This window comes from Protopterus annectens, chromosome 15.part0 (assembly GCF_019279795.1).
Source record: "Protopterus annectens isolate FY-2018-M chromosome 15.part0, PAN1.0, whole genome shotgun sequence".
Classification (NCBI taxonomy): domain Eukaryota; kingdom Metazoa; phylum Chordata; order Ceratodontiformes; family Protopteridae; genus Protopterus; species Protopterus annectens.
The window spans coordinates 41,315,658-41,342,867 of record NC_056749.1 but is presented as its reverse complement, the minus strand read 5'-3'; the positions used below and the strand labels follow the sequence as shown (position 1 = coordinate 41,342,867).

Here is a 27,210-nt window from a genome sequence, read left to right as displayed (position 1 = left end):
TTTTTAAACCCTTTTTTTTTTTTTTAATTTTTTTTTTTTTTTTTAAAAAAGTGTTTCTAAGTTCCTTGCTGGCCCGTGTTTTTTTTTTTCCTTTTTTTTTTAGTTTTTTAAAAAGGTTTTTTGAGGTTTGGTACCTTTTCTAATAGTGTTTCTAAGTTCCTTGCTGGCGTGTTCTCCTGTAGTCTTGAGGTTTGGTACCTTTTCTAATAGTGTTTCTAAGTTCCTTGCTGGAGTGTTCTCCTGTAGTCTTGAGGTTTGGTACCTTTTCTAATAGTGTTTCTAAGTTCCTTGCTGGCGTGTTCTCCTGTAGTCTTGAGGTTTGGTACCTTTCTAATAGTGTTTCTAAGTTCCTTGCTGGCGTGTTCTCCTGTAGTCTTGAGTTTTGGTACCTTTTCTAATAGTGTTTCTAAGTTCCTTGCTGGCGTGTTCTCCTGTAGTCTTGAGGTTTGGTACCTTTTCTAATAGTGTTTCTAAGTTCCTTGCTGGCGTGTTCTCCTGTAGTCTTGAGGTTTGATACCTTTTCTAATAGTGTTTCTAAGTTCCTTGCTGGAGTGTTCTCCTGTAGTTTTTAGGTTTGGTACCTTTTCTAATAGTGTTTCTAAGTTCCTTGCTTGCGTGTTCTCTTGTAGTCTTGAGGTTTGGTACCTTTTCAAAGAGTTTTTCTAAGTTCCTTGCTGGCGTGTTCTCCTGTAGTCTTGAGTTTTGGTACCTTTTCTAATAGTGTTTCTAAGTTCCTTGCTGGCGTGTTCTCCTGTAGTCTTGAGGTTTGGTACCTTTTCTAATAGTGTTTCTAAGTTCCTTGCTGGCGTGTTCTCCTGTAGTCTTGAGGTTTGGTACCTTTTCTAATAGTGTTTCTAAGTTCCTTGCTGGCGTGTTCTCCTGTAGTCTTGAGGTTTGGTACCTTTTCTAATAGTGTTTCTAAGTTCCTTGCTGGCGTGTTCTCCTGTAGTCTTGAGGTTTGGTACCTTTTCTAATAGTGTTTCTAAGTTCCTTGCTGGTGTGTTCTCCTGTAGTCTTGAGGTTTGGTACCTTTTCTAATAGTGTTTCTAAGTTCCTTGCTGGCGTGTTCTCCTGTAGTCTTGAGGTTTGGTACCTTTTCTAATAGTGTTTCTAAGTTCCTTGCTGGCGTGTTCTCCTGTAGTCTTGAGGTTTGGTACCTTTTCTAATAGTGTTTCTAAGTTCCTTGCTGGAGTGTTCTCCTGTAGTCTTGAGGTTTGGTACCTTTTCTAATAGTGTTTCTAAGTTCCTTGCTGGAGTGTTCTCCTGTAGTCTTGAGGTTTGGTACCTTTTCTAATAGTGTTTCTAAGTTCCTTGCTGGCGTGTTCTCCTGTAGTCTTGAGGTTTGGTACCTTTTCTAATAGTGTTTCTAAGTTCCTTGCTGGCGTGTTCTCCTGTAGTCTTGAGGTTTGGTACCTTTTCTAATAGTGTTTCTAAGTTCCTTGCTGGCGTGTTCTCCTGTAGTCTTGAGGTTTGGTACCTTTTCTAATAGTGTTTCTAAGTTCCTTGCTGGCGTGTTCTCCTGTAGTCTTGAGGTTTGGTACCTTTTCTAATAGTGTTTCTAAGTTCCTTGCTGGCGTGTTCTCCTGTAGTCTTGAGGTTTGGTACCTTTTCTAATAGTGTTTCTAAGTTCCTTGCTGGCGTGTTCTCCTGTAGTCTTGAGGTTTGGTACCTTTTCTAATAGTGTTTCTAAGTTCCTTGCTGGCGTGTTCTCCTGTAGTCTTGAGGTTTGGTACCTTTTCTAATAGTGTTTCTAAGTTCCTTGCTGGCGTGTTCTCCTGTAGTCTTGAGGTTTGGTACCTTTTCTAATAGTGTTTCTAAGTTCCTTGCTGGCGTGTTCTCCTGTAGTCTTGAGGTTTGGTACCTTTTCTAATAGTGTTTCTAAGTTCCTTGCTGGCGTGTTCTCCTGTAGTCTTGAGGTTTGGTACCTTTTCTAATAGTGTTTCTAAGTTCCTTGCTGGCGTGTTCTCCTGTAGTCTTGAGGTTTGGTACCTTTTCTAATAGTGTTTCTAAGTTCCTTGCTGGCATGTTCTCCTGTAGTCTTGAGGTTTGGTACCTTTTCTAATAGTGTTTCTAAGTTCCTTGCTGGCGTGTTCTCCTGTAGTCTTGAGGTTTGGTACCTTTTCTAATAGTGTTTCTAAGTTCCTTGCTGGTGTGTTCTCCTGTAGTCTTGAGGTTTGGTACCTTTTCTAATAGTGTTTCTAAGTTCCTTGCTGGCGTGTTCTCCTGTAGTCTTGAGGTTTGGTACCTTTTCTAATAGTGTTTCTAAGTTCCTTGCTGGCGTGTTCTCCTGTAGTCTTGAGGTTTGGTACCTTTTCTAATAGTGTTTCTAAGTTCCTTGCTGGCGTGTTCTCCTGTAGTCTTGAGGTTTGGTACCTTTTCTAATAGTGTTTCTAAGTTCCTTGCTGGCGTGTTCTCCTGTAGTCTTGAGGTTTGGTACCTTTTCTAATAGTGTTTCTAAGTTCCTTGCTGGCGTGTTCTCCTGTAGTCTTGAGGTTTGGTACCTTTTCTAATAGTGTTTCTAAGTTCCTTGCTGGCGTGTTCTCCTGTAGTCTTGAGGTTTGGTACCTTTTCTAATAGTGTTTCTAAGTTCCTTGCTGGCGTGTTCTCCTGTAGTCTTGAGGTTTGGTACCTTTTCTAATAGTGTTTCTAAGTTCCTTGCTGGCGTGTTCTCCTGTAGTCTTGAGGTTTGGTACCTTTTCTAATAGTGTTTCTAAGTTCCTTGCTGGCGTGTTCTCCTGTAGTCTTGAGGTTTGGTACCTTTTCTAATAGTGTTTCTAAGTTCCTTGCTGGCGTGTTCTCCTGTAGTCTTGAGGTTTGGTACCTTTTCTAATAGTGTTTCTAAGTTCCTTGCTGGCGTGTTCTCCTGTAGTCTTGAGGTTTGGTACCTTTTCTAATAGTGTTTCTAAGTTCCTTGCTGGCGTGTTCTCCTGTAGTCTTGAGGTTTGGTACCTTTTCTAATAGTGTTTCTAAGTTCCTTGCTGGAGTGTTCTCCTGTAGTCTTGAGGTTTGGTACCTTTTCTAATAGTGTTTCTAAGTTCCTTGCTGGCGTGTTCTCCTGTAGTCTTGAGGTTTGGTACCTTTTCTAATAGTGTTTCTAAGTTCCTTGCTGGCGTGTTCTCCTGTAGTCTTGAGGTTTGGTACCTTTTCTAATAGTGTTTCTAAGTTCCTTGCTGGAGTGTTCTCCTGTAGTCTTGAGGTTTGGTACCTTTTCTAATAGTGTTTCTAAGTTCCTTGCTGGCGTGTTCTCCTGTAGTCTTGAGGTTTGGTACCTTTTCTAATAGTGTTTCTAAGTTCCTTGCTGGTGTGTTCTCTTGTAGTCTTGAGGTTTGGTACCTTTTCTAATAGTGTTTCTAAGTTCATTGCTGGAGTGTTCTCCTGTAGTCTTGAGGTTTGGTACCTTTTCTAATAGTGTTTCTAAGTTCCTTGCTGGCGTGTTCTCCTGTAGTCTTGAGGTTTGGTACCTTTTCTAATAGTGTTTCTAAGTTCCTTGCTGGCGTGTTCTCCTGTAGTCTTGAGGTTTGGTACCTTTTCTAATAGTGTTTCTAAGTTCCTTGCTGGCGTGTTCTCCTGTAGTCTTGAGGTTTGGTACCTTTTCTAATAGTGTTTCTAAGTTCCTTGCTGGTGTGTTCTCCTGTAGTCTTGAGGTTTGGTACCTTTTCTAATAGTGTTTCTAAGTTCCTTGCTGGAGTGTTCTCCTGTAGTCTTGAGGTTTGGTACCTTTTCTAATAGTGTTTCTAAGTTCCTTGCTGGCGTGTTCTCCTGTAGTCTTGAGGTTTGGTACCTTTTCTAATAGTGTTTCTAAGTTCTTTGCTGGAGTGTTCTCCTGTAGTCTTGAGGTTTGGCACCTTTTCTAATAGTGTTTCTAAGTTCCTTGCTGGCGTGTTCTCCTGTAGTCTTGAGGGTTGGTACCTTTTCTAATAGTGTTTCTAAGTTCCTTGCTGGCGTGTTCTCCTGTAGTCTTGAGGTTTGGTACCTTTTCTAATAGTGTTTCTAAGTTCATTGCTGGAGTGTTTTCCTGTAGTCTTGAGGTTTGGCTCCTTTTCTAATAGTGTTTCTAAGTTCATTGCTGGAGTGTTCTCGTGTAGTCTTGAGGTTTGGTACCTTTTCTAATAGTGTTTCTAAGTTCCTTGCTGGCGTGTTCTCCCTTAGTCTTGAGGTTTGGTACCTTTTCTAATAGTGTTTCTAAGTTCCTTGCTGGCGTATTCTCTTGTTGTCTTGAGGTTTGGTACCTTTTCTAGTAGTGTTTCTAAGTTCCTTGCTGGTGTGTTCTCCTGTAGTCCTGAGGTTTGGTACCTTTTCTAATAGTGTTTCTAAGTTCCTTGCTGGAGTGTTCTCCTGTAGTCTTGAGGTTTGGTACCTTTTCTAATAGTGTTTCTAAGTTCCTTGCTGGCGTGTTCTCCTGTAGTCTTGAGGTTTGGTACCTTTTCTAATAGTGTTTCTAAGTTCTTTGCTGGAGTGTTCTCCTGTAGTCTTGAGGTTTGGCACCTTTTCTAATAGTGTTTCTAAGTTCCTTGCTGGTGTGTTCTCCTGTAGTCTTGAGGGTTGGTACCTTTTCTAATAGTGTTTCTAAGTTCCTTGCTGGCGTGTTCTCCTGTAGTCTTGAGGGTTGGTACCTTTTCTAATAGTGTTTCTAAGCTTCTTGCTGGCATGTTCTCTTGTAGTCTTGAGGGTTGGTACCTTTTCTAATAGTGTTTCTAAGTTCCTTGCTGGCGTGTTCTCCTGTAGCCTTGAGGGTTGGTACCTTTTCTAATAGTGTTTCTAAGTTCCTTGCTGGCATGTTCTCCTGTAGTCTTGAGGTTTAGTACCTTTTCTAATACTGTTTATACGTTCCTTGCTGGCGTGTTCTCCTGTAGTCTTGAGGTTTGGTACCTTTTCTAATAGTGTTTCTAAGTTCCTTGCTGGCGTGTTCTCCTGTAGTCTTGAGGTTTGGTACCTTTTCTAATAGTGTTTCTAAGTTCCTTGCTGGCGTGTTGTTTTGTAGTCTTGAGGTTTGGTACCTTTTCTAATAGTGTTTCTAAGTTCCTTGCTGGCATGTTCGCCTGTAGTCTTGAGGTTTGGTACCTTTTCTAATAGTGTTTCTAAGTTCCTTGCTGGCGTGTTCTCCTGTAGTCTTGAGGTTTGGTACCTTTTCTAATAGTGTTTCTAAGTTCCTTGCTGGCATGTTCTCCTGTAGTCTTGAGGTTTGGTACCTTTTCTAAGTGTTTCTAAGTTCCTTGCTGGAGTGTTCTCCTGTAGTCTTTAAGTTTGGTACCTTTTCTAATAGTGTTTCGAATTTCCTTGCTGGAGAGTTCTCCTGTAGTCTTGAGGTTTGGTACCTTTTCTAATAGTGTTTCTAAGTTCCTTGCTGGCGTGTTCTCCTGTAGTCTTGAGGTTTGGTACCTTTTCTAATAGTGTTTCTAAGTTCCTTGCTGGCATGTTCTCCTGTAGTCTTGAGGTTTGGTACCTTTTCTAATAGTGTTTCTTAGTTCCTTGCTGGCGTGTTGTCCTGTAGTCTTGAGGTTTGGTACCTTTTCTAATATTGTTTCTGAGTTCCTTGCTGGCGTGTTCTCCTGTAGTCTTGAGGTTTGGTACCTTTTCTAATAGTGTTTCTAAGTTCCTTGCTGGTGTGTTCTCTTGTAGTCTTGAGGTTTGGTACCTTTTCTAATAGTGTTTCTAAGTTCCTTGCTGGCGTGTTCTCCTGTAGTCTTGAGGTTTGGTACTTTTTCTAATAGTGTTTCTAAGTTCCTTGCTGGCGTGTTCTCCTGTAGTCTTGAGGTTTGGTACCTTTTCTAATAGTGTTTCTAAGTTCCTTGCTGGAGTGTTCTCCTGTAGTCTTGAGGTTTGGAGATGGGTATTTCATGCAACTTTACATTTGGAAAACATCCATGTTTATGTATTCTCTGAAACATATTTTAAATGCAAAGAGAGCAGTCCCTTTAAACTATGTTTTTCATGCCTAAAGACCTCATGGCAACTGTGGTGGAGTATCTCTGTTTGTCAAGGAACATGTTACCTCCAATCAGGTCTCTGTGGACTCACACACTGACCTCACTGTACTTCAGATCTCAATCGATAGGATTACGTATGAACCAGTAGCTTGTAATAGACCATCATCTTTCTCTTCAGATGACCATCTAACATTCAGCAGTCTTCTACATGATCTTCCTATTAGCAAAATCTCACGTATTTGGGTCACTTTAGCTACCTGTCAGTGAACTAGGACACCTGTGCCTCTAATGTAGAATATGCCTAAAAATTCTTAGAATTAATAAACAAAAATTCCTCTTGATCAGTTAGCAAATCCAATTTAGAGAACACAGTATTTCTGATTCTTACAAATATGGCTGTCTCTTGAACTTCTTTACTGGTATCTCCATCCCCAGTGCAGTCTGACCATAAACTTGTGACCTTCTCTTTTAAACTCCCAAATGTTCCTTCAACAAATCCCACTGAATTTAAAGACTACAAACATGACAACCTCAACCCACTCTATAACGAAATATTAAAAGTGACGTAAGTCTGTATCTCCTCTGACATCACTGCAGCAGCCGCTTCACTAAAGAATTCTAAACACATTTAGAAAAATGCATGGAGCTGGCAATGCCTACCAGAGCCAAGTATCACAGGAAATTCGAAAACAATTCACCCTGGTGGCCCGCTACCATAAATAAATTATACAATAAAAAAAAGAAAACTCCTTAAATTAGATCCAAACTACCTCTTCTTAAGGATAATATCAAAAGCATTACAAATAGCTGAAGAACACGCTCAAATTTACTAAAGAAACCCATTAACTTAGGCTGGCCTCTACAGCTAAAGATAATTATGAATACTTCTTAAGCTATGTTAGAAAACTAAGTAACAATACCAGACGTTGCTAAAAATATTCTGACCCATTAAACATTTGATCTTATATCTGTGACATCAAGACCCTTGTTAGACTTGTCCCCAGCATTCTGGATTTGGGATGGGTAGATCTTGTCTACTGAATCAAGTAAACTTGTTTGAAAGGGTTTTGGAGGCTGCTGATGGTGACAATGCAATGCATACAGCATCTCTTGATGTGGCCAAGGCTTTTGACACAATTTCTTATGCTGCCATCATACAAAAGCTAAATGTTTTAAAAACTGACCCCTATGCAGTAAGATGGCTTAAAGACAGAACCCACACAGTGCAAGTTGTAAGTGCCTCACTGGAAAGTATGACAGTGACCAGAGGGGTCTCAAAGGGCTTGGTGCTGGGACCTTTTTGGTATTCATTTCTCAGATCTCCAAGAACTGAATCAAGACCTCTGCCAACAAAGTTTACAGATAACTGTAAATAAAGGTTGTTTTTAAATCACCCTAAGAGACCTAAACCCTCCAAAGTGAACTCCCCCTAGAAAAACTCTTGGTAAACTAAAAACAGGCTTTAAGTAAATGCTAAAACATTTGGTGTCATCACTTATGGTGGACAGTCCCTCCTCTTATCATGCTATAGAGACAACATTCCACTTCTAAGCAAAAATGTAGTCAGGCACCTCAGGACTTAGGTTGATAGCTCCTTCCCTTTGACCATTAAGTGGCAAAGTTTGTCAGGAAATCCTTTTACTTAGCCCAGCTAATTGCAAAAAGAATCTCATCAAGGTCTAAAGTGGCCAATTATCAAGTACAAAGTTCCCTTTGTATTTATCTTACTAAACATATTAAACAATTAGAAAGATCACAATGGTTTCTAACCAAAATGATCACAGACCTAAAGTCCCTGAGCTACAAAGAGAGACTGGAAGCTGTATCCTTTATTCAGTGTCTTATTGACTTTTGAAGGGAATTGTTTTTTCATATACCTTGTATCAATTCTTGACCAATGTTTTTATATTATGTCTAATTTGCTATAATTATTTAAATTGCAGATGTTTTTCTTTTATTTTTCAAGATTCTATAATTATTGCTCTTAAAATGTTTTGTAATAATTTGGAAGTTTTCTCCCTGGGCCTCAGCTGAAAATGGGCTTCTATCCAGTCAGACTTTCCTGGTAATCAAATATCAATCAATCAATCAATCAATCAATCAATCAATCAATCAATCAATCAATCAATCAATCAATAAATACATTTCTGTTTTACTTATTGAGCCATTAGACACCCATCTGATTTGGACCTCCTGTTTTTTCACAAATCTAATATCTCCAAAAACACTAGAACCAGAACCTAAACCTTCACCGATACATAGAACACAGTGGATTCACGGGTTTACAACCTCATACCTCTCAAACCTCTGAAATAAACTGCCCCTGGCAGTTAAGCAGTACAACTCTCCATCTTCCTTTAAACATAAACTGACTGGATGATCATCCACAAATTTACTCTGGGATTGACTAGTACGGCCCTCCTTGAGAAAAGAGGTTCAGCTGCGGCCAAGATGTCAATGGTCATAGGGGTCAGTGGCTGTGGAAAATGTAAGAATCTATGAATCTCCTTCATGCTTGGACCTTGACACTGGCATAATTTTTACCAACCCTCAACTGAGTGAGGAATGACATCAAGTCACAGCCAGTATTCTTTGACTTGTCCTTTGTCAAAGTCCGATAGATGAAGCACATTTAAGAGGGTGAGTTTATTCTTTAGGGTGGCCACATTTGTGCTAACAAATTCAGTCCCTGTTATGATGCATGGGTGTTTGAATTGTAAATGTTTTAAAATCCCTCTTAGGTAAATGGTGCAGGTTACCAAAACAGCTAAATGCAGGGTTGGAACAGTTAAAGAAGCAATGATGTATCCACAGTAGGATATGCTAAGTTTTAGGATACTAATCCACGTAAGCCAGGAAGCACTGGATATGTCAAAGAAAGAAGAGAAAGGGATGAGTGTGGCTTTGGGAAAGAAGAGGAAGTGATATGTTTGACAGAGCGAATGTGGACAGGAAGTGATAGGGCAGGAAGCAGGTATAGAGGACATGAACAACAAGGGGTGGGAGTGAGTGAGGGCGGAAGTGGATGGGAAAAAACAGACAGCATTTTTTCCAGCCAGAGGCAGTAACCTGCTGTATAGTAACTAGTGGAGATTAGCAGGTTTTAAGAGAGTCTTGAGAAAGAAAAGAAACAAAAGACAGTCTGAAGAGTGGTGTACTTACCTAAAGAGTGGTGTACTTACCTAAAGAGTGGTGTACTTACATAAAGAGTAGTATACTTACATAAAGAGTGGTGCACTTACCTAAAGAGTGGTGTACTTACATAAAGAGTAGTATACTTACCTAAAGAGTGGTGCACTTACCTAAAGAGAGTGGTGTACTTACCTAAAGAGTGGTGCACTTACCTAAAGAGAGTGGTGTACTTACCTAAAGAGTGGTGTACTTACCTAAAGAGTGGTGTACTTACCTAAAGAGTGGTGCACTTACCTAAAGAGTGGTGTACTTACATAAAGAGTGGTGTACTTACCTAAAGAGTGGTGCACTTACCTAAAGAGTGGTGCACTTACCTAAAGAGTGGTGTACTTACCTAAAGAGTGGTGTACTTACCTAAAGAGTGGTGTACTTACCTAAAGAGTAGTATACTTACCTAAAGAGTGGTGTACTTACCTAAAGAGTGGTGTACTTACCTAAAGAGTAGTATACTTACCTAAAGAGTGGTGTACTTACCTAAAGAGTAGTATACTTACCTAAAGAGTGGTGCACTTACCTAAAGAGTAGTGTACTTACCTAAAGAGTGGTGTACTTACCTAAAGAGTGGTGTACTTACCTAAAGAGTGGTATACTTACCTAAAGAGTGGTGTACTTACCTAAAGAGTAGTATACTTACCTAAAGAGTGGTGTACTTACCTAAAGAGTGGTGTACTTACCTAAAGAGTAGTATACTTACCTAAAGAGTGGTGTACTTACCTAAAGAGTGGTGCACTTACCTAAAGAGTAGTGTACTTACCTAAAGAGTGGTGTACTTACCTAAAGAGTGGTGTACTTACCTAAAGAGTGGTGTACTTACATAAAGAGTAGTATACTTACATAAAGAGTGGTGCACTTACCCAAAGAGTGGTGTACTTACCTAAAGAGTGGTGTACTTACCTAAAGAGTGGTGTACTTACCTAAAGAGTAGTATACTTACATAAAGAGTGGTGTACTTACCTAAAGAGTGGTGTACTTACCTAAAGAGTAGTATACTTACATAAAGAGTGGTGTACTTACCTAAAGAGTGGTGTACTTACCTAAAGAGTAGTATACTTACATAAAGAGTGGTGTACTTACCTAAAGAGTGGTGCACTTACCTAAAGAGTAGTATACTTACATAAAGAGTGGTGTACTTACCTAAAGAGTGGTGCACTTACCTAAAGAGTAGTATACTTACATAAAGAGTGGTGTACTTACCTAAAGAGTGGTGTACTTACCTAAAGAGTAGTATACTTACATAAAGAGTGGTGCACTTACCCAAAGAGTGGTGCACTTCCCTAAAGAGTGGTGTCCTTAGTGCCTGTACAGCTTACAGGGAAAAAGCTGTTCAAGAAGAAACACACCTGGCTGTGATACCTGCAGACTGTAGACTTCAGTCAGGATTCATTCTAAGCAACGTTTGTGTGCAGCGCTAAGGTGATGCATGTAACATCTGACATGTATCCTGTAGTCCCCTGACTGAAACCTCACAGTTATATACTCGTAGAAATGGTTAGTGGCTTTGGGACAATGTAAACGTTTGTGTGCAGTGCTAAGGTGGTACATGTAACATCTAACATGTATCCTGTAGTCCCCTGACTGAAACCCCACAGTTATATACTCGTAGAAATGGTTAGTGGCTTTGGGACAATGTAAACATTTGTGTGCAGCGCTAAGGTGGTACATGTAACATCTAACATGTATCCTGTAGTCCCCTGACTGAAACCTCACAGTTATATACTCATAGAAATGGTTAGTGGCTTTGGGACAATGTAAACGTTTGTGTGCAGCGCTAAGGTGGTACATGTAACATCTAACATGTATCCTGTAGTCCCCTGACTGAAACCTCACAGTTATATACTCATAGAAATGGTTAGTGGCTTTGGGACAATGTAAACGTTTGTGTGCAGCGCTAAGGTGGTACATGTAACATCTAACATGTATCCTGTAGTCCACTGACTGAAACCTCAGAGTTATATACTCGTAGAAACGGTTAGAGGCTTTGCGACAATGTAAACGTTTCTGTGCAGCACTAAGGTGGTACATGTAACATCTAACATGTATCCTGTAGTCCCCTGACTGAAACCTCACAGTTATATACTCGTAGAAATGGTTAGTGGCTTTGGGACAATGTAAACGTTTGTGTGCAGTGCTAAGGTGGTACATGTAACATCTAACATGTATCCTGTAGTCCCCTGACTGAAAGCTCACAGTTATATACTCGTAGAAACGGTTAGTGGCTTTGGGACAATGTAAACGTTTGTGTGCAGCGCTAAGGTGGTACATGTAACATCTGACATGTATCCTGTAGTCCCCTGACTGAAAGCTCACAGTTATATACTCGTAGAAACGGTTAGTGGCTTTGGGACAATGTAAACATTTGTGTGCAGCGCTAAGGTGGTACATGTAACATCTAACATGTATCCTGTAGTCCCCTGACTGAAAGCTCACAGTTATATACTCGTAGAAATGGTTAGTGTCTTCAGGACAATGTAAACGTGTGTGTGCAGCACTAAGGTGGTACATGTAACATCTGACATGTATCCTGTAGTACCCTGACTGAAAGCTCACAGTTATATACTCGTAGAAATGGTTAGTGGCTTTGGGACAATGTAAACGTTTGTGTGCAGCGCTAAGGTGGTACATGTAACATCTAACATGTATCCTGTAGTCCCCTGACTGAAAGCTCACAGTTATATACTCGTAGAAATGGTTAGTGGCTTTGGGACAATGTAAACGTTTGTGTGCAGCGCTAAGGTGGTACATGTAACATCTGACATGTATCCTGTAGTCCCCTGACTGAAAGCTCACAGTTATATACTCGTAGAAACGGTTAGTGGCATTGGGACAATGTAAACGTTTGTGTGCAGTGCTAAGGTGGTACATGTAACATCTAACATGTATCCTGTAGTCCACTGACTGAAACCTCACAGTTATATACTCGTAGAAACGGTTAGTGGCTTTGGGACAATGTAAACATTTGTGTGCAACGCTAAGGTGGTACATGTAACATCTGACATGTATCCTGTAGTCCCCTGACTGAAAGCTCACAGTTATATACTCATAGAAACGGTTAGTGGCTTTGGGACAATGTAAACGTTTGTGTGCAGCGCTAAGGTGGTACATGTAACATCTAACATGTATCCTGTAGTCCACTGACTGAAAGCTCACAGTTATATACTCATAGAAACGGTTAGTGGCTTTGGGACAATGTAGATAACAAACACAAAGATGATGTCTTAAATCAGGGCGAGCAGCAGCAGCTTGAGGTTTATAGGGAAAACTGAAAAAAGTCAGCCACGTAATAACTGTCAAACTGTACACATAAAACACAGCACTAAACACAGACTTCACTGATGTAGTTAAGTCCTGAATATAATGTTACCAGCACTGGACAGGAGGCAGAGCAGCATTGATTCTGAAGCAGAATCCAATGCATTGTGCAGTATAAGTGACCTAGTCTGTGTCACAGATGGTTCATCACTGCATTCAGGAATAGAGGTATTCTGAAGTGGTTAAAGCAATGTGGTCATTTCTGACTATGTGAAGCATGTGTAATTTGTAGAGTTTGCTGTTGTTGTATTACAAGAAAAACACAAAGCACTGCAGTTTAATTTCTGTGACTGTGGAGATAAAGCAAATCAAAGTGACCAGTAGTCACAGAGGTGTAGGTACGTCCACTCTGCAGACACATCAGGCTGGTTACGCTACATCCTGAGACTCAGTTAGTAACAACTGATGTGTACAACAGACTCCCATGATGCAAAGAGCCATTGTATGTGTGTATGTGTGTAGGGGTGGGGTAGGAGGTGGGATTTGAAAAGCAGTCAAAAAACAGTTGTGATAACATTTGTAAACAACACTGTGTTTTACTTTCTTTGTGCACAGAGAAAGAGTTTTCATGAAAACATTAACATTTTCTTCTTTCATTTCTATTCAAGGTGCTTCTATTGTAGGGCTTTAATAACTTGTTTAATGATTGAAGGTAAATGCCATTTTTATGATCAGTGAGTAGCTTTCTGAATAATGTGATATAAGCTCGAATGGGCTATTATTCAGAAAAATTGTACTTTTTTCACTTGTGCTTCAGACACATCTGATGTGCAGGTAACACTGAGTTAGACTAAAAAAAACTTACCTTATCCATTTTATAACCATAGAGAGGGAAAGAACCAACAACCTCAAGGTGTCTTTGCAATAAAAAAAGTAGAAATCCAATGGCAAAGCAATAGCAAAGTTTCTTCAGGAACTACAGCTGTTTATTAACACAGTACACAAGTGCTTTCACGAATGCTTCTTCAGGTGTGTTCATACTGCTATCAAATCACCTGTTTTAAACTAACATCATAGATCACATGACTCCATCAATTAACAACTTAAAAAGAAATACCTTCTAAATTATTAAAATACTATAATATATTCCTGTATATTAAAATACATACAAATATATATGGAAAGTTGATGCAAAAATACAAAGTCATATACAAAAATGATACAAAGCTTGTAATGGTTAAACTCACCTACGTAATGGTCTGTTTTTTAAAATGGGTCTTAGGGGAACATGGTCATTCAGGCCATGTCCCACATCAGCCCTCAACCTAACCATCCAATTGGCTTCCAATTGTTCAGTTCTGGCTCTAATATCACCTCCCCACTTGTTTTCTTTACATCTACCTATAACCATCAATTTAAAGCTATGTCTCTCATTTGTCTCTGAGACATGCTTTGCAAGGGCATTAAACATACTTTTCTTTTTAATGTGATATATGTGCTCCCTTATTCTATCTCTCAGTTGCCTATCGGTCTTACCAACATAAAATTAATTACATAACTGGCACAGAGCTAAATAGACTACATGGGTTGTACTGCAGGATGCACTCACCCTCAGGAGAAATATCTCCTGTGTGTCTGGGTGTTTAAACTCTGTCCCCATATTAATTCATTCACAGTATTGGCAGCTCTTGCATGGTTTAGTCCCTATGCCATTAACCTGATCAAACTGTTCTCTTGTACATAATCTTCCCTTTAATGATTTTTTATTTTTGAACGTAAATTGGGATACGAGTCTAAAAACCTACCCACCTGGCTATCTGAAGTCAGGAGATTCCAATGTGTACTAATAACGTCCGTGTATTTCCTTACATCTCTAGAGTAACTCATACACATTCTTAACTTATTATTTTGCTGATTCACTCTAGTAACATGGAGCGGTCCTGAAAAATATGGTTTTGCTCTGGTATTCCTTAGTTCTTGTATTTTCATCATGTCTTTCAATACCTCATCCTGGTAATAACCTTTTTCTACCAGCTCTATCCCAATTACTTCCACTTGTTTAAAATCATCCTGTTTCACATTAAGTCTTGATGCTCTGTATAGTTGGTTGTATACAACATTTTTAAACACATATTTGGGATGCATGCTATCTTTACTCAATAATTTGTTGACATGACATTCCTTCCTAAACATACTAGTGCTAATCTATCCATTCTCTCCCTTCCTTATACTGACATCAAGAAAGTTGATCTCTGTATTAGACCAATTTAATGTAAATTTAAGAAATGGTGTAGATTTATTTATATATGCTACAAAGTCCAATAGATATTCCACCGGCCCCTTCCAAATTAGGAAGAGGTCATCCACAAATCTCCTGAAAAACAATACATTCTGTTTATAATGGCATTTCTCCACATTTTCTGTTTCCCATACTGACATTACTGCATTTGCATAACTATTGGCTCATGATGTCCCCATCGCAACGCCGTTTAGTTGCCAGTATATCATGTCCCTAAACAGAAAAATGTTGTTTTCATGTACTAGTCTCAAAAGGATCTGTATTAACTCTGTACTGTTTTGTGTATAACTTCCATCTTTGTCTAATAATTTCATAATGCTATTAATACCAAAGTCATTTGGAATAACTGTGAAGAGGGACACCACATCAAGTGTAACAAATATAACTGATTCTAACGTGTGACCCTCCCTAGTGAATTTATACAAATCCCTAATGAAGTGCTCCGTGTCTTTCAAAATATAGATTGACTTCCCTAATAAACCTTTAAGATTTTTTTCTATAAAGATGGAAACAGATTCTGTGCACCAATCCCTCCCTGCCACAATGGGTCTCAGAGAGGGATTCTCTTTACACTTGTGCACTTTCGGAAGTCCTTGAATGTTACGTGTGGTGGGATTTTGTATTATAAAATATTTGAAAAGATTATTATCTATTAATCCCTTTTTCTCTAAATTTTTAAGTTCCTTATGTAAAAGAGTTAAAAGTCTTTAAAAGAGAGAACCAAATCTAGTTTTAATTTGGATTTGCACAAAGAGTCAGGCTGCATGGAAAAGGTAAACAGAAAAATAATTTTGTAAGTTTTTTGTCAAATAGTGAGTTCTGACATGGTGCTGCGGTAGCTTTGTTGCCTCACAGTAAGACGTTGTCCTGTTCGATTCTCAGCTAGAGCGTCTTCTGTGTAGAGACATACGTGAATGGGTGTACCTTCGTTGAAGGTTGTGTGTCAGGGCCGGCAATTCAGCACGTAAAATATTCTACTGCCAATCATTAGCAGACTGGAGTTCCACTGTGGCAACCCCTAACAGTGAAAATCCGAAAGACACAACAACAACAAGTGAGTTCTGACATTCAGCACTTGGCATTGTTGGACTCATTGCTAGCAGTTAAATGTCTTTACATGTTTTTGGTAAATCTGGATCCTGTACACTTGATGATTCAAATTCAGGGTGCATCCATTTTCGGTGAAGAAAAATGTACTTGTCCAAACCTATGGAATAAATTGTTCCAATTTGTAAAAAATGGTTAATTACCAAAACAGTAAGTGACTGGGTGTCAGTAAAGATTATCTATTAAGTTTTCTGAAAAAAATCTTGTGTTTAAGTTAAAATGAAAAAGACTGACTGATATACTTTCCAAACAATTGTAGTAATGTTGCAGTGAAATGTCTTGGGTACCACTGACTGGGGTGACAAAATACCTTTGACGGAGGTGGTTATGTTCCATCTGGGATATCTGTATGCATTTATCTGGCTCTCCAGTGTCAGTCCTGTATCTTTGAGTGTGGCAATTAAGTAACTTTATTAAAAAGAAGGAAAATTAACTGATTTTATTTATTTATTTTATTTTACATTTGTTGATCGGGCTAGTCTAGCTGGATATATGTCCATTTTCAGTAGAGGCCCGGGGAGAAAAGCTCCACATAAGCAAAACTTTTTAGCAATGTCAGGTACAGATAAGTAAAATTTTAACAAATTTAGGTACAGTACTATTTTAAGGTAAGAATACAAATGTTATATAGCAAAATAGTACTATTTTTTATTTTATTTTATTTATTTTACATTTGTTGACCGAGCTAGTCTAGCTGGATATATGTCCATTTTCAGTAGAGGCCCGGGGAGAAAAGCTCCAGTATTTATTACAGGTTTATATAATCGTTAAACAATGATTATAGTAGCATGAAACAGGTAAAACCATACATAGTAAAGTCATACATAGTAATTACAATAAATATAACATAAAGTTTGCTAAAAATGCTTTAAGGTGAGTAGGGAAAGGTATTAGTGTTATAGGGAGAGTAGAAATGAAAAGAGAAAAGAAAGAGAAAAGAAAGAGGAGACGGGGTTAGTCTGGGTTAGTACAAGAGCACAGCCAGTGATTATTGAAATGCAGTTTTAGATTCTTTTTAAACAGTGGGAGAGACGTGAGAGATGTGATCTCAGTGGGTAGTTTATTCCATATTTTTCCAACAGCATTGGAGAACAGTGAATCACCTGCTACATTGTTAGTTTTAGTAGTATTGATCAAACGTTTGTTTGAAGAGCGTAGGTGTCTCCGGTTATTGTATGGTATAATGAGACTGGTAAGTATTGGGGTTTTGTTAGGTTGGTAAAGGGTCTTGTCCACTATAGTAAGCTGTTGGAGTTTGAGGTGGTTAGGGAGTTCGAGCCATCCTAGTTGTTTTAGGTTCAGGCAGTGATGGGTTCTGAAGGAGGATCCTGTAGCAAATCTAGCAATATTATTATAGGCTGTTATTAGTATATTGAGGTTATTTTTAGAGAGATTGGTAAATATAGGTGAGGCATAGAGTAGAGTAGAGATTAGGTGCATTCTCGCTATTGTGGTCCTAGCTAGTGGAGTGAGGAAGGGTTTGATTCTATATAGTGAACCTATTTTTTTGTTAATTAATTTTTTTGTATTGTTGATGTGAGAATCAAAGTTGAGATTGTTGTCAATAGTTATTCCTAATAGCTTAGTGGTTAGATCCAGAGAGATAAGAGTACCATTGTTGGAAGTGAGAGTGAAATGAATAGGGGTAGACTTTCAGCTTGGTGAGAAGAGTAGCAGTTTAGTTTTCTTAGGGTTAAGGAGCAGGCAGCGTTGAGAGAACCATTGTTCAACGGTGTTAAAAGCTTTTTGGGTAATAGACTGGAGTTCAGTTTGAGAGGTGGCTGTACAGATTATTGTAGAGTCATCAGCATATTGAATGCAGGTAGTGTTTGGGATAGTTGTTTGAAGGTCATTAATAAAAATGGAAAATAGTAGGGGGCCTAGGATAGAGCCTTGAGGAACCCCTACAGAGATAGGAAGGTGATCAGACAGAGAGTTTTTCCAGAGAACTGCTTGTTGTCGGTTATCTAAGTAAGATGTGAACCAGGTTATGGAAGGAGGATCGAGTGAGAGAGAAGTAGGAATGTGCAGAAGAAGTTGGTGACTGACCATATTGAAAGCTTTAGACAAGTCAATGAAGAGTGCAGATGATAGTCTATTGTTATTGCAGTTATAGTTAATGGAGTTAGTGAAGGAGAGCAATGCAGTGGTGGTGCTATGGGAAGGTCTGAATCCATGCTGACAGGAAGCAAGTAGGTTGTTTTGGAGAAGGTGGTTTAGTAGTTGTTTATGTATGCATTTTTCCAATATTTTTGCAAGAGGGGGTAGGAGTGCTATCGGACGGTAGTTAGAGAAGTCATTGCAGTTCCCACCTTTGTGGAGTGGAATAATATGAGATATTTTCCAGATAGAAGGAACAGTTCCTTCAATTATAGATCCATTTAAAAGTATAGAGATGGGATAGGCGATAGCTTTGGCACCTATTTGAAGGAACTCAGCAGGGAGTCTGTCAGCCGAAGGGGTGGTAGGTTTTAGTTTATGAAGAAGTGAGAAGATGAAGGAGGTAGGAATTGGTTCAAAATGAAAAGAAGGAGGTGGAGTAGTAGAAGATGTAAGCAGGTTAGAAGTGTTGGGGGAAAGGTGACTAGCTAGAGTTTGGATAGCACTTGTAAAGAATGAGTTAAAGGCATTAGCTGTTTGTGAGGGATGTTCAGGATTGGGGCCTAGTGGGTTGTGGGTAATAGATTGGCCTGGGAAAGAAGATTGTTAATACTAGTCCATAATTAACAAACTGGAGCGAAATGACTTCAGTAAACTGACGTTTTAAAAGACACCCAAAGGAGTTATTCAACTCAGTAGGAATAGCGTTTCAACAAAACGAGAAGGTTATTCAACCCAATAAAAGAAAGTTCTCACTCTTCCAGTCCAGTATCCACGCTCAACGGCATATAATCCAAGTGAAATATTTATTTAAACTAGCAAACAGTAAGCGCTTTCACCATAGGGCTTTTTCAAACTTCAACAGTAGCTTTTGAATTTAGACAACTTTTATACATGAAGGAAGAAGTTCATTGGTATAATCAATTCAAATTAATTAATTAACTAATTAAAATTCATCTCATTTAAATCATTTAAAGGCAAACCAAACCTTTCCTTATAAAATCTATGTTAAAACTCAGATAGGATAACATTAATGCATAAACAGAATTCCTGCAACACTATTTAAATTTAATAGCCCTTATAACTTTATAACTTCATAAAAGTCTTTAATAATATACAATAAATAAGTATATATATACATAAATAAATAATGAAAATATAAAATATAAAAACATATAAAAATACAATACTAAGATATGAGTAATCAAACCAATGAGGTATACACTCATGAATGGGCATATGATGAAAATGTATTACTGATACCTGAGAAACTAAGCAGGTGATAAAAGAAGTGCATATAAAGGATTATGCGTGATAAATTGGGTGGAAAAATATGCATATTTATATATAATGTAAACCTTAAATCATTTCACAATGCGCTATGACTTAAGGTCAAAATCTGATAATATACTGTTGTTAGTAGAGAGATGTGTGACAGATTAATTCATGATTTAGGCCTAGCCAATCTTTTCCTACGTAATAAAGGTTTTACTTGTACTTTATCGTTTATGCCTGAAAACTTGTCAAGCTCTCAGGCGAACAATCCATCTAAGTTCACATTCCTGCAAGTAAGAGTCTATGTCTCCACCTCTAATACCAGGTTTGACCTGTTGTAACACATTAAAAGTGAATAGATGACCTGGTCCTATATTCCTTACAAGTTTTGCTAAGGCATTATTCTCGGAGGCAGTCCTAATACTATATATGTGCTCTCTAATACGCTCCATGAGTTGCCTACAAGTCTTGCCTACATAGAATACCGGGCAAGACGTACATTTAGCAATGTATACTACATTTGTACTAGTACAACTAGTCCCAGTATTAAACTTATATACTTTTTCAGTATATGGGTGTATAAATCTATCACTATTATCTATGTATTGACATTGATTACATTCTAAACATGGTGTAGTATTACAGTCTTTTATAGGCACATTACTATGTCTGATTAAAGAACGATGGCATAGTGTCCTTTTTAAATTAGGTTTATTCCTATAGGAAAAACATGGACCATCACCTACTATCTTAGATATATCACCATCCAATTCAAGGATTTCCCAGTGTTTATTAACTATTTCCCTGATCTTATCTACATCTCTCGAGAAGAATAGGGATAACCTAATGTCATCATTGTTATTCATAACAGATGTTATCTGTAGACTTTCCTTCTCAGAGAAATATGGTTTGGCCACAGTTTCCCTCAGCTTATTGACCAATCCTATATTCCTATCTATCTCTTTCTCTTTGTACTTCCTTTCTAGTAGTCTGTTTTTAAGGGCATTAATTTCTTTAGAGTGCCCCATATGGCAAGGATTCAGCCTAGACGCTCTAATAAACTGACCTTTCATAATATTATCAAAAACAAACTTAGGGTGCATGCTTTGACGATGTAAAAGTGTGTTCCTATAACATGCTTTCCTGTATATAGAAGTATTCAGAAGACCAGAAGGTAGTCTATTAATAAGTATATCTAGAAACGACACTTGATTTCAGGAATAATTAATAGTGAATTTCAAAAAATCTGAAAGTCCATTAATTATTTCAAAAAAATCCAAAAGAGATTCCTCATCCCCTTTCCAGATGAAGAAGAGGTCATCCACAAATCGTCTGTAGTGACCAATATTTTCCTGGAACTGTGATAAAACAAATAAAGAATTCTCTTCCCAGTCAGCCATCACAATATTGGCGTAGCTATTGGCACATGAAGTGTGAAGTCCCTCACAGGACGAAAATGCAAGGATTGTTTTAACAGCGTTCATTTGTTGTTGGTGACTAATAAATATTGGTAAAGGATTCCTGCTTGTCGACCTTTTTGGAACATTTTATTTGGTATTACACAAGATATTAACACAGTCAGTAGTTAACATGAAAAAAGAAGAAGCCAAAAGGAACAGGAGATGTAAGATTCTCGAACAAGTCCAGTTAAAACACAAATAATGAACGCTTTATTTAGTCTGCATTTTCGTCCAACAAAAGACTTCATCAGATACAATAATCAAAATCACAACTCCCTTTTATCAGTAGTTAGACAAACTGTATCTGCACCTGCACCTAGGTAAATGCATTCACCTGTAAGTCCCTTACAGAACCAAATAAAAAGAGGTTTAAATGTAACCCAACCTGGTGGTCCATGTGCATAGTTAACAAAGACAATAAAAGGAAAAAGCTTCTTAAACTGAACAGCGTAAAAAAAAAACCTCAAATCAAAGTTAATGTTAAAATGATATAAAAGGAGCTAAAAACACCATCTGGAACTAATTCTGAGCATATCATCACAAATATAGATATGCTCAGAATTAGTCCAAAATGATACAAAAATCACTGAACCCACAGACATTGCAAACATACTGGCAGACAGGTTCAGTGAAAATTTCTCCCCTCCCTCCCCCCCAAAAGGAGAAATATCTATCCCAGTAGAGTGTAGCCTCCCAATCATCTCAAATGCCCAGGTGAGAGCTGCTCTCTCTAAAGCTAAAAACACAGCATCAATGGGACCAGATGGTGTCCCCGGCTGTGTGCTACATGAACTCAATGAGGAACTAAACCCACACATAAGGCTGCTGTTTAATCTTAGCCTTACCACAGGATACATACCCAAAGAGTGGCGTACGGCAACAGTGGTCCCACTCCACAAAGGCGGTACTTCTACGGACCCTGGTAATTACCACTCCATAAGCTTAACAAGCCTGGTCTGCAAAGCTATGGAGAGGATCATAATGGAACTCATAAATAAAGACATAGGGGACCTACAGACATTGGATCCTACCCAATTCGGCTTTGTCAAGGGCAGATCATGCCTCTTGAACTTGGTCGACTTTTTTGAAACAGTCACCAAGGCCATTGATGAGGGTAAGGCAGTTCACACAGCCTACCTTGACCTTGCAAATACTTTCGACACAATATCCCACTCGGGTATCAAAGAAAAGCTCACCAGCTTAAATGTAAACCCATATGTCACAAGATGGGTTGCAAACTGGCTCAAGGACAGAACCCACAGGGTTAGAGTTGCTGGTGCCATGTCAGACTCCAAGCCGGTCACAAGCGGTGTCCCACAGGGCTCAGTCCTGGGTCCCCTCTTGTTCGGCATCTACTTTTCAGAAGTGCAGGCAAACATAGGAGGATTGTGGCTAACAAAGTTTGCAGATGACTGCAAACTGGGCGCCATAGTTGAAAATCCATCAGACACAGATATCCTTCAGAGAGGTCACATAGAAACGGATAACTGGTGCCAGAGCCATGGCCTTAAGCTAAACGCCAAAAATGTGTAGTCATACCCTTTGGTAAAAACAAGGTAACCCCAAGTTACCACATAGGTGGCAATCCATTAAGCACAGAAGAGGTTATCAGGGACCTGGGGACCCAAGTTGACAGTAACCTTTCTTCTGACACTCACATTGCCAAAGTGGTTAGGAGGACCTTCTACATTGCCCACCTGATTATGAAGGGATTCACATCCAGATCAAGGGAGGTCATTGTTCCCCTGTACTCTTCACTTATCAGACCAATGATTGAGTACAATGCCCCATTCGGAATGTATCTTACCCGACACCTGCAGCAATTGGAAAGACCCCAAAAGTTCCTCACCAAAAGGATAAAGGGGCTCAAAAATATGCCATATGCTGCCCGACTGAAAAAACTCCAGCTCTATTCTGTCGCATACCGTCTGCTCAGAGGTGACCTGTGCCTGACATACAAGGCCATGTCCAACCCGGAATTAATGGACATGCTCCACCTCAAAAAATCGAAATCCACCAGAGCCACAAGAGCAAGAGACTTAAACCTCAACACAGATATAAATAGGACGTGCTGGAGGGACAGATTCATCACCCAGAGACTCCCTATGCTGTGGAACAGAATCCCGGTCCATGTGAGACAGAGCACCTCACTGGCTCTGTTCAAGAGGAATCTTGACCAGTGGATGGGAGATCGTAGGTTTACCCCGGGGGATCATCTCTGTATCACTGCTGGACAGAGGCACGGCAAACTAATGGGTATAGTATTCTTCAACCTAAGGGGTGGTGAAAGCCACACAACTCTGGCTAGGCTTATAAATGCCCTAGGGCAGATAGCCTAGTATGAACCTATGAACCTATGAACACAAGAGTGTCCCATGAACATAGGCTAGCATTAGAAGCTAAAGGCAGTTATGTTTAGTTTCACTGTAATAAGCTTTCAAGTCGATTTTATTATTGTTATTTACCAAACTCAATCGAGTGGCTTGCACACTTAGTAGGACAATTATGTTAGGTCCCCCTCCCATTCTCACACTGTAGTTTTGTAGTGTTCTGCAAGTATTAGCTTAGTCCAGTTCTAATTAAAGTCCTATGTTATAGTTTATCATATAAGCTTACCCAATTTAAAATACATCCTACTTAAATGAATGCTTGGATATTTCATAGGGTTATAGCAAGGAAAGGGAACTAGAGTAAGTGTATTTCTACACCAGCCCATGTCTTTTTTGACTGATAGTTTTCTAGACTGGCTCTCCAGTTGCCAAATCCTACCTGCTCTGTTCACCTTTGCTACACTTAGGCTCACTCTGTTCCCCTACCCTACCCCAAATCTCACCCACTCCCACTACACCTACACTTATAGCCAACTGATGACTCCCACTCACTTCCAGCCAATCAGATCACAGTCCATATTCTCCACCCACTACACTCTTATCAGCTGCATACTATATGACACAAACATACTCCTCTTGTTTACCTCCTCATCCTTTTAAACAGCAACTACTCCATACATCACACTTTACTTCTCTCTTTAGCATAGCAAGTACCCAAACTACTACACCCCCCATTGAAAAATTCTAACTTTACACACTACCACAATATCCACCCCTACTACCCACTCCCCACCACCACACTTTAAACACCTACTTACTCCACACCATAAGTACTTCACTCCATAATAGCTCCCAGAAATATACCAATACCCCACAGTAATGCTGCTAACCACAAAGACAGACATATTAATAATACTTGCATGCACAACATCACTTCCACAACTTAGCCCAAAAATAGTTACTCCCACTGATACATATTCTTCCAAGTACTAAATACACCATCACGGCTTCCAGAATATCTTCCCACAAATGTTTCTATGCAACTTATGCTATTACTTAGTCCCTAAACTCCTGGACTCTGCACATAGCAAACCCTATGTCATACCTCTTACATCCATCTCCTCCAAAAAACTGAACAATATATGTTCCTATCTAATCTCTCTACTGTCTCAATGCAGTGACATCTACCCTAACCCTGGCCTCACCACTAATCACCCCTACAAATCTGTGTAGTCTACAAAAAATGTGTAGTCATACCCTTTGGTAAAAACAAGGTAACCCCAAGTTACCACATAGGTGGCAATCCATTAAGCACAGAAGAGGTTATCAGGGACCTGGGGACCCAAGTTGACAGTAACCTTTCTTTTGACACTCACATTGCCAAAGTGGTTAGGAGGACCTTCTACATTGCCCACCTGATTATGAAGGGATTCACATCCAGATCAAGGGAGGTCATTGTTCCCCTGTACTCTTCACTTATCAGACCAATGATTGAGTACAATGCCCCATTCGGAATGTATCTTACCCGACACCTGCAGCAATTGGAAAGACCCCAAAAGTTCCTCACCAAAAGGATAAAGGGGCTTAAAAATATGCCATATGCTGCCTGACTGAAAAAACTCCAGCTCTATTCAGTCGCATACCGTCTGCTCAGAGGTCACCTGTGCCTGACATACAAGGCCATGTTCAACCCGGAATTAATGGACATGCTCCACCTCAAAAAATCGAAATCCACCAGAGCCACAAGAGCAAGAGACTTAAACCTCAACACGGATATAAATAGGATGTGCTGGAGGGACAGATTCATCACCCAGAGACTCCCTATGCTGTGGAACAGAATCCCGGTCCATGTGAGACAGAGCACCTCACTGGCTCTGTTCAAGAGGAATCTTGACCAGTGGATGGGAGATCGTAGGTTTACCCCGGGGATCATCTCTGTATCACTGCTGGACAGAGGCACGGCAAACTAATGGGTATAGTATTCTTCAACCTAAGGGGTGGTGAAAGCCACACAACTCTGGCTAGGCTTATAAATGCCCTAGGGCAGATAGCCTAGTATGAACCTATGAACCTATGAACATAAGAGTGTCCCATGAACATAGGCTAGCATCAGAAGCTAAAGGCAGTTATGTTTAGTTTCACTGTAATAAGCTTTCAAGTCAAATTTATTATTGTTATTTACCAAACTCAATCGAGTGGCTTGCACACTTAGTAGGACAATTATGTTAGGTCCCCCTCCCATTCTCACACTGTAGTTTTGTAGTGTTCTGCAAGTATTAGCTTAGTCCAGTTCTAATTAAAGTCCTCTGTTATAGTTTATCATATAAGCTTACCCAATTTAAAATACATCCTACTTAAATGAATGCTTGGATATTTCATAGGGTTATAGCAAGGAAAGGGAACTAGAGTAAGTGTATTTCTACACCAGCCCATGTCTTTTTTGACTGATAGTTTTCTAGACTGGTTCTCCAGTTGCCAAATCCTACCTGCTCTGTTCACCTTTGCTACACTTAGGCTCACTCTGTTCCCCTACCCTACCCCAAATCTCACCCACTCCCACTACACCTACACTTATAGCCAACTGATGACTCCCACTCACTTCCAGCCAATCAGATCACAGTCCATATTCTCCACCCACTACACTCTTATCAGCCGCATACTATATGACACAAACATACTCCTCTTGTTTACCTCCTCATCCTTTTAAACAGCAACTACTCCATACATCACACTTTACTTCTCTCTTTAGCATAGCAAGTACCCAAACTACTACACCCCCATTGAAAAATTCTAACTTTACACACTACCACAATATCCACCCCTACTACCCACTCCCCACCACCACACTTTAAACACCTACTTACTCCACACCATAAGTACTTCACTCCATAATAGCTCCCAGACATATACCACTACCCCACAGTAATGCTGCTAACCACAAAGACAGACATATTAATAATACTTGCATGCACAACATCACTTCCACAACTTAGCCCAAAAATAGTTACTCCCACTGATACATATTCTTCCAAGTACTAAATACACCATCATGGCTTCCAGAATATCTTCCCACAAATGTTTCTATGCAACTTATGCTATTACTTAGTCCCTAAACTCCTGGACTCTGCACATAGCAAACCCTATGTCATACCTCTTACATCCATCTCCTCCAAAAAACTGAACAATATATGTTCCTATCTAATCTCTCTACTGTCTCAATGCAGTGACATCTACCCTAACCCTGGCCTCACCACTAATCACCCCTACAAATCTCCTCATAAAAAAATTAAACATTATGACCCTCAATATCAGAAGTCTAGCCAACAGAATATCTCCCCTGCATGCCTGGGTAGATCAGTACAAGCCTGACATACTAGCCCTTACTGAAACGTGTCTAAAACCTGAGATACCTGTCTCTGTATGCCTACCTTCCAACTACAGTATACACAGATCTGATAGAACCCATAAGAAAAGTAGAGGTGTAGCATTACTTTATCCTGACAATCTTAATATCACGTGATATGTAAATGATACCCCTACTTTTTCCTCAGCATTATTGCTGGTATCCTTTCTAAACCTTAATGATAAAAAATAATCTGTATAATTGTTCTGTACATCCCCCCAGGTCATAATACACCTATTCTAGAAGTCATACTCTCCTGGACCACTCAGACATTTCAACATTAAACTATAATTTTAGGAAACATCAACATAGACTGCCACACTATCACATCCCAACTAACCACTAACAGCACCAACCTATATGTTTTTTTCTCAGCTAATCTCCTGCCCTACTAGGTACAGAAAATACTACACTCAACAATCTACCTTAGGCTGGATCCTGGTAACACATCCTTCTAACTTTACCAGTGCTGGTATATATCCAAACACCCTTAGTGACCACCTACCTACTTTCGCCATTTAAGTTAACTGTCACCCTCCAAAAACTCACACCCTAAAAACAGTTCATATTCCCACTAACTTCTCTAAAGACAGGTTTAATGATCTACTTCACAAAATAAACTGGTCACCAACAAAGGTACTGCCACTAGACGAGGCAGTACACTACTTTAATAACTTCTTCTTAAAACTGCTAGACATCCTAGCTCCAGTTCACACCAAAAGAATCAGAAACAATCACATGCCCTGGCTAACTAAGGAATGTAGAACTCTAATGAAAAAAAAGGGATGAAGCCTGGGCTGTATGGAAACTAAGCAACAAAGAACAAGATCTAATTATCTTCAAGCAGCTATGTAACCAAGCAAAAACA

General features: G+C 39.3%; 1 protein-coding gene across 1 annotated transcript in view; it reads left to right on the top strand.

Moving 5' to 3' along the window:
* LOC122790051 (exocyst complex component 1-like) overlaps positions 1-27,210 on the top strand; it is a gene marked incomplete in the record, with an annotated part of 2,315,969 nt that overhangs the window by 403,188 nt on the left and 1,885,571 nt on the right.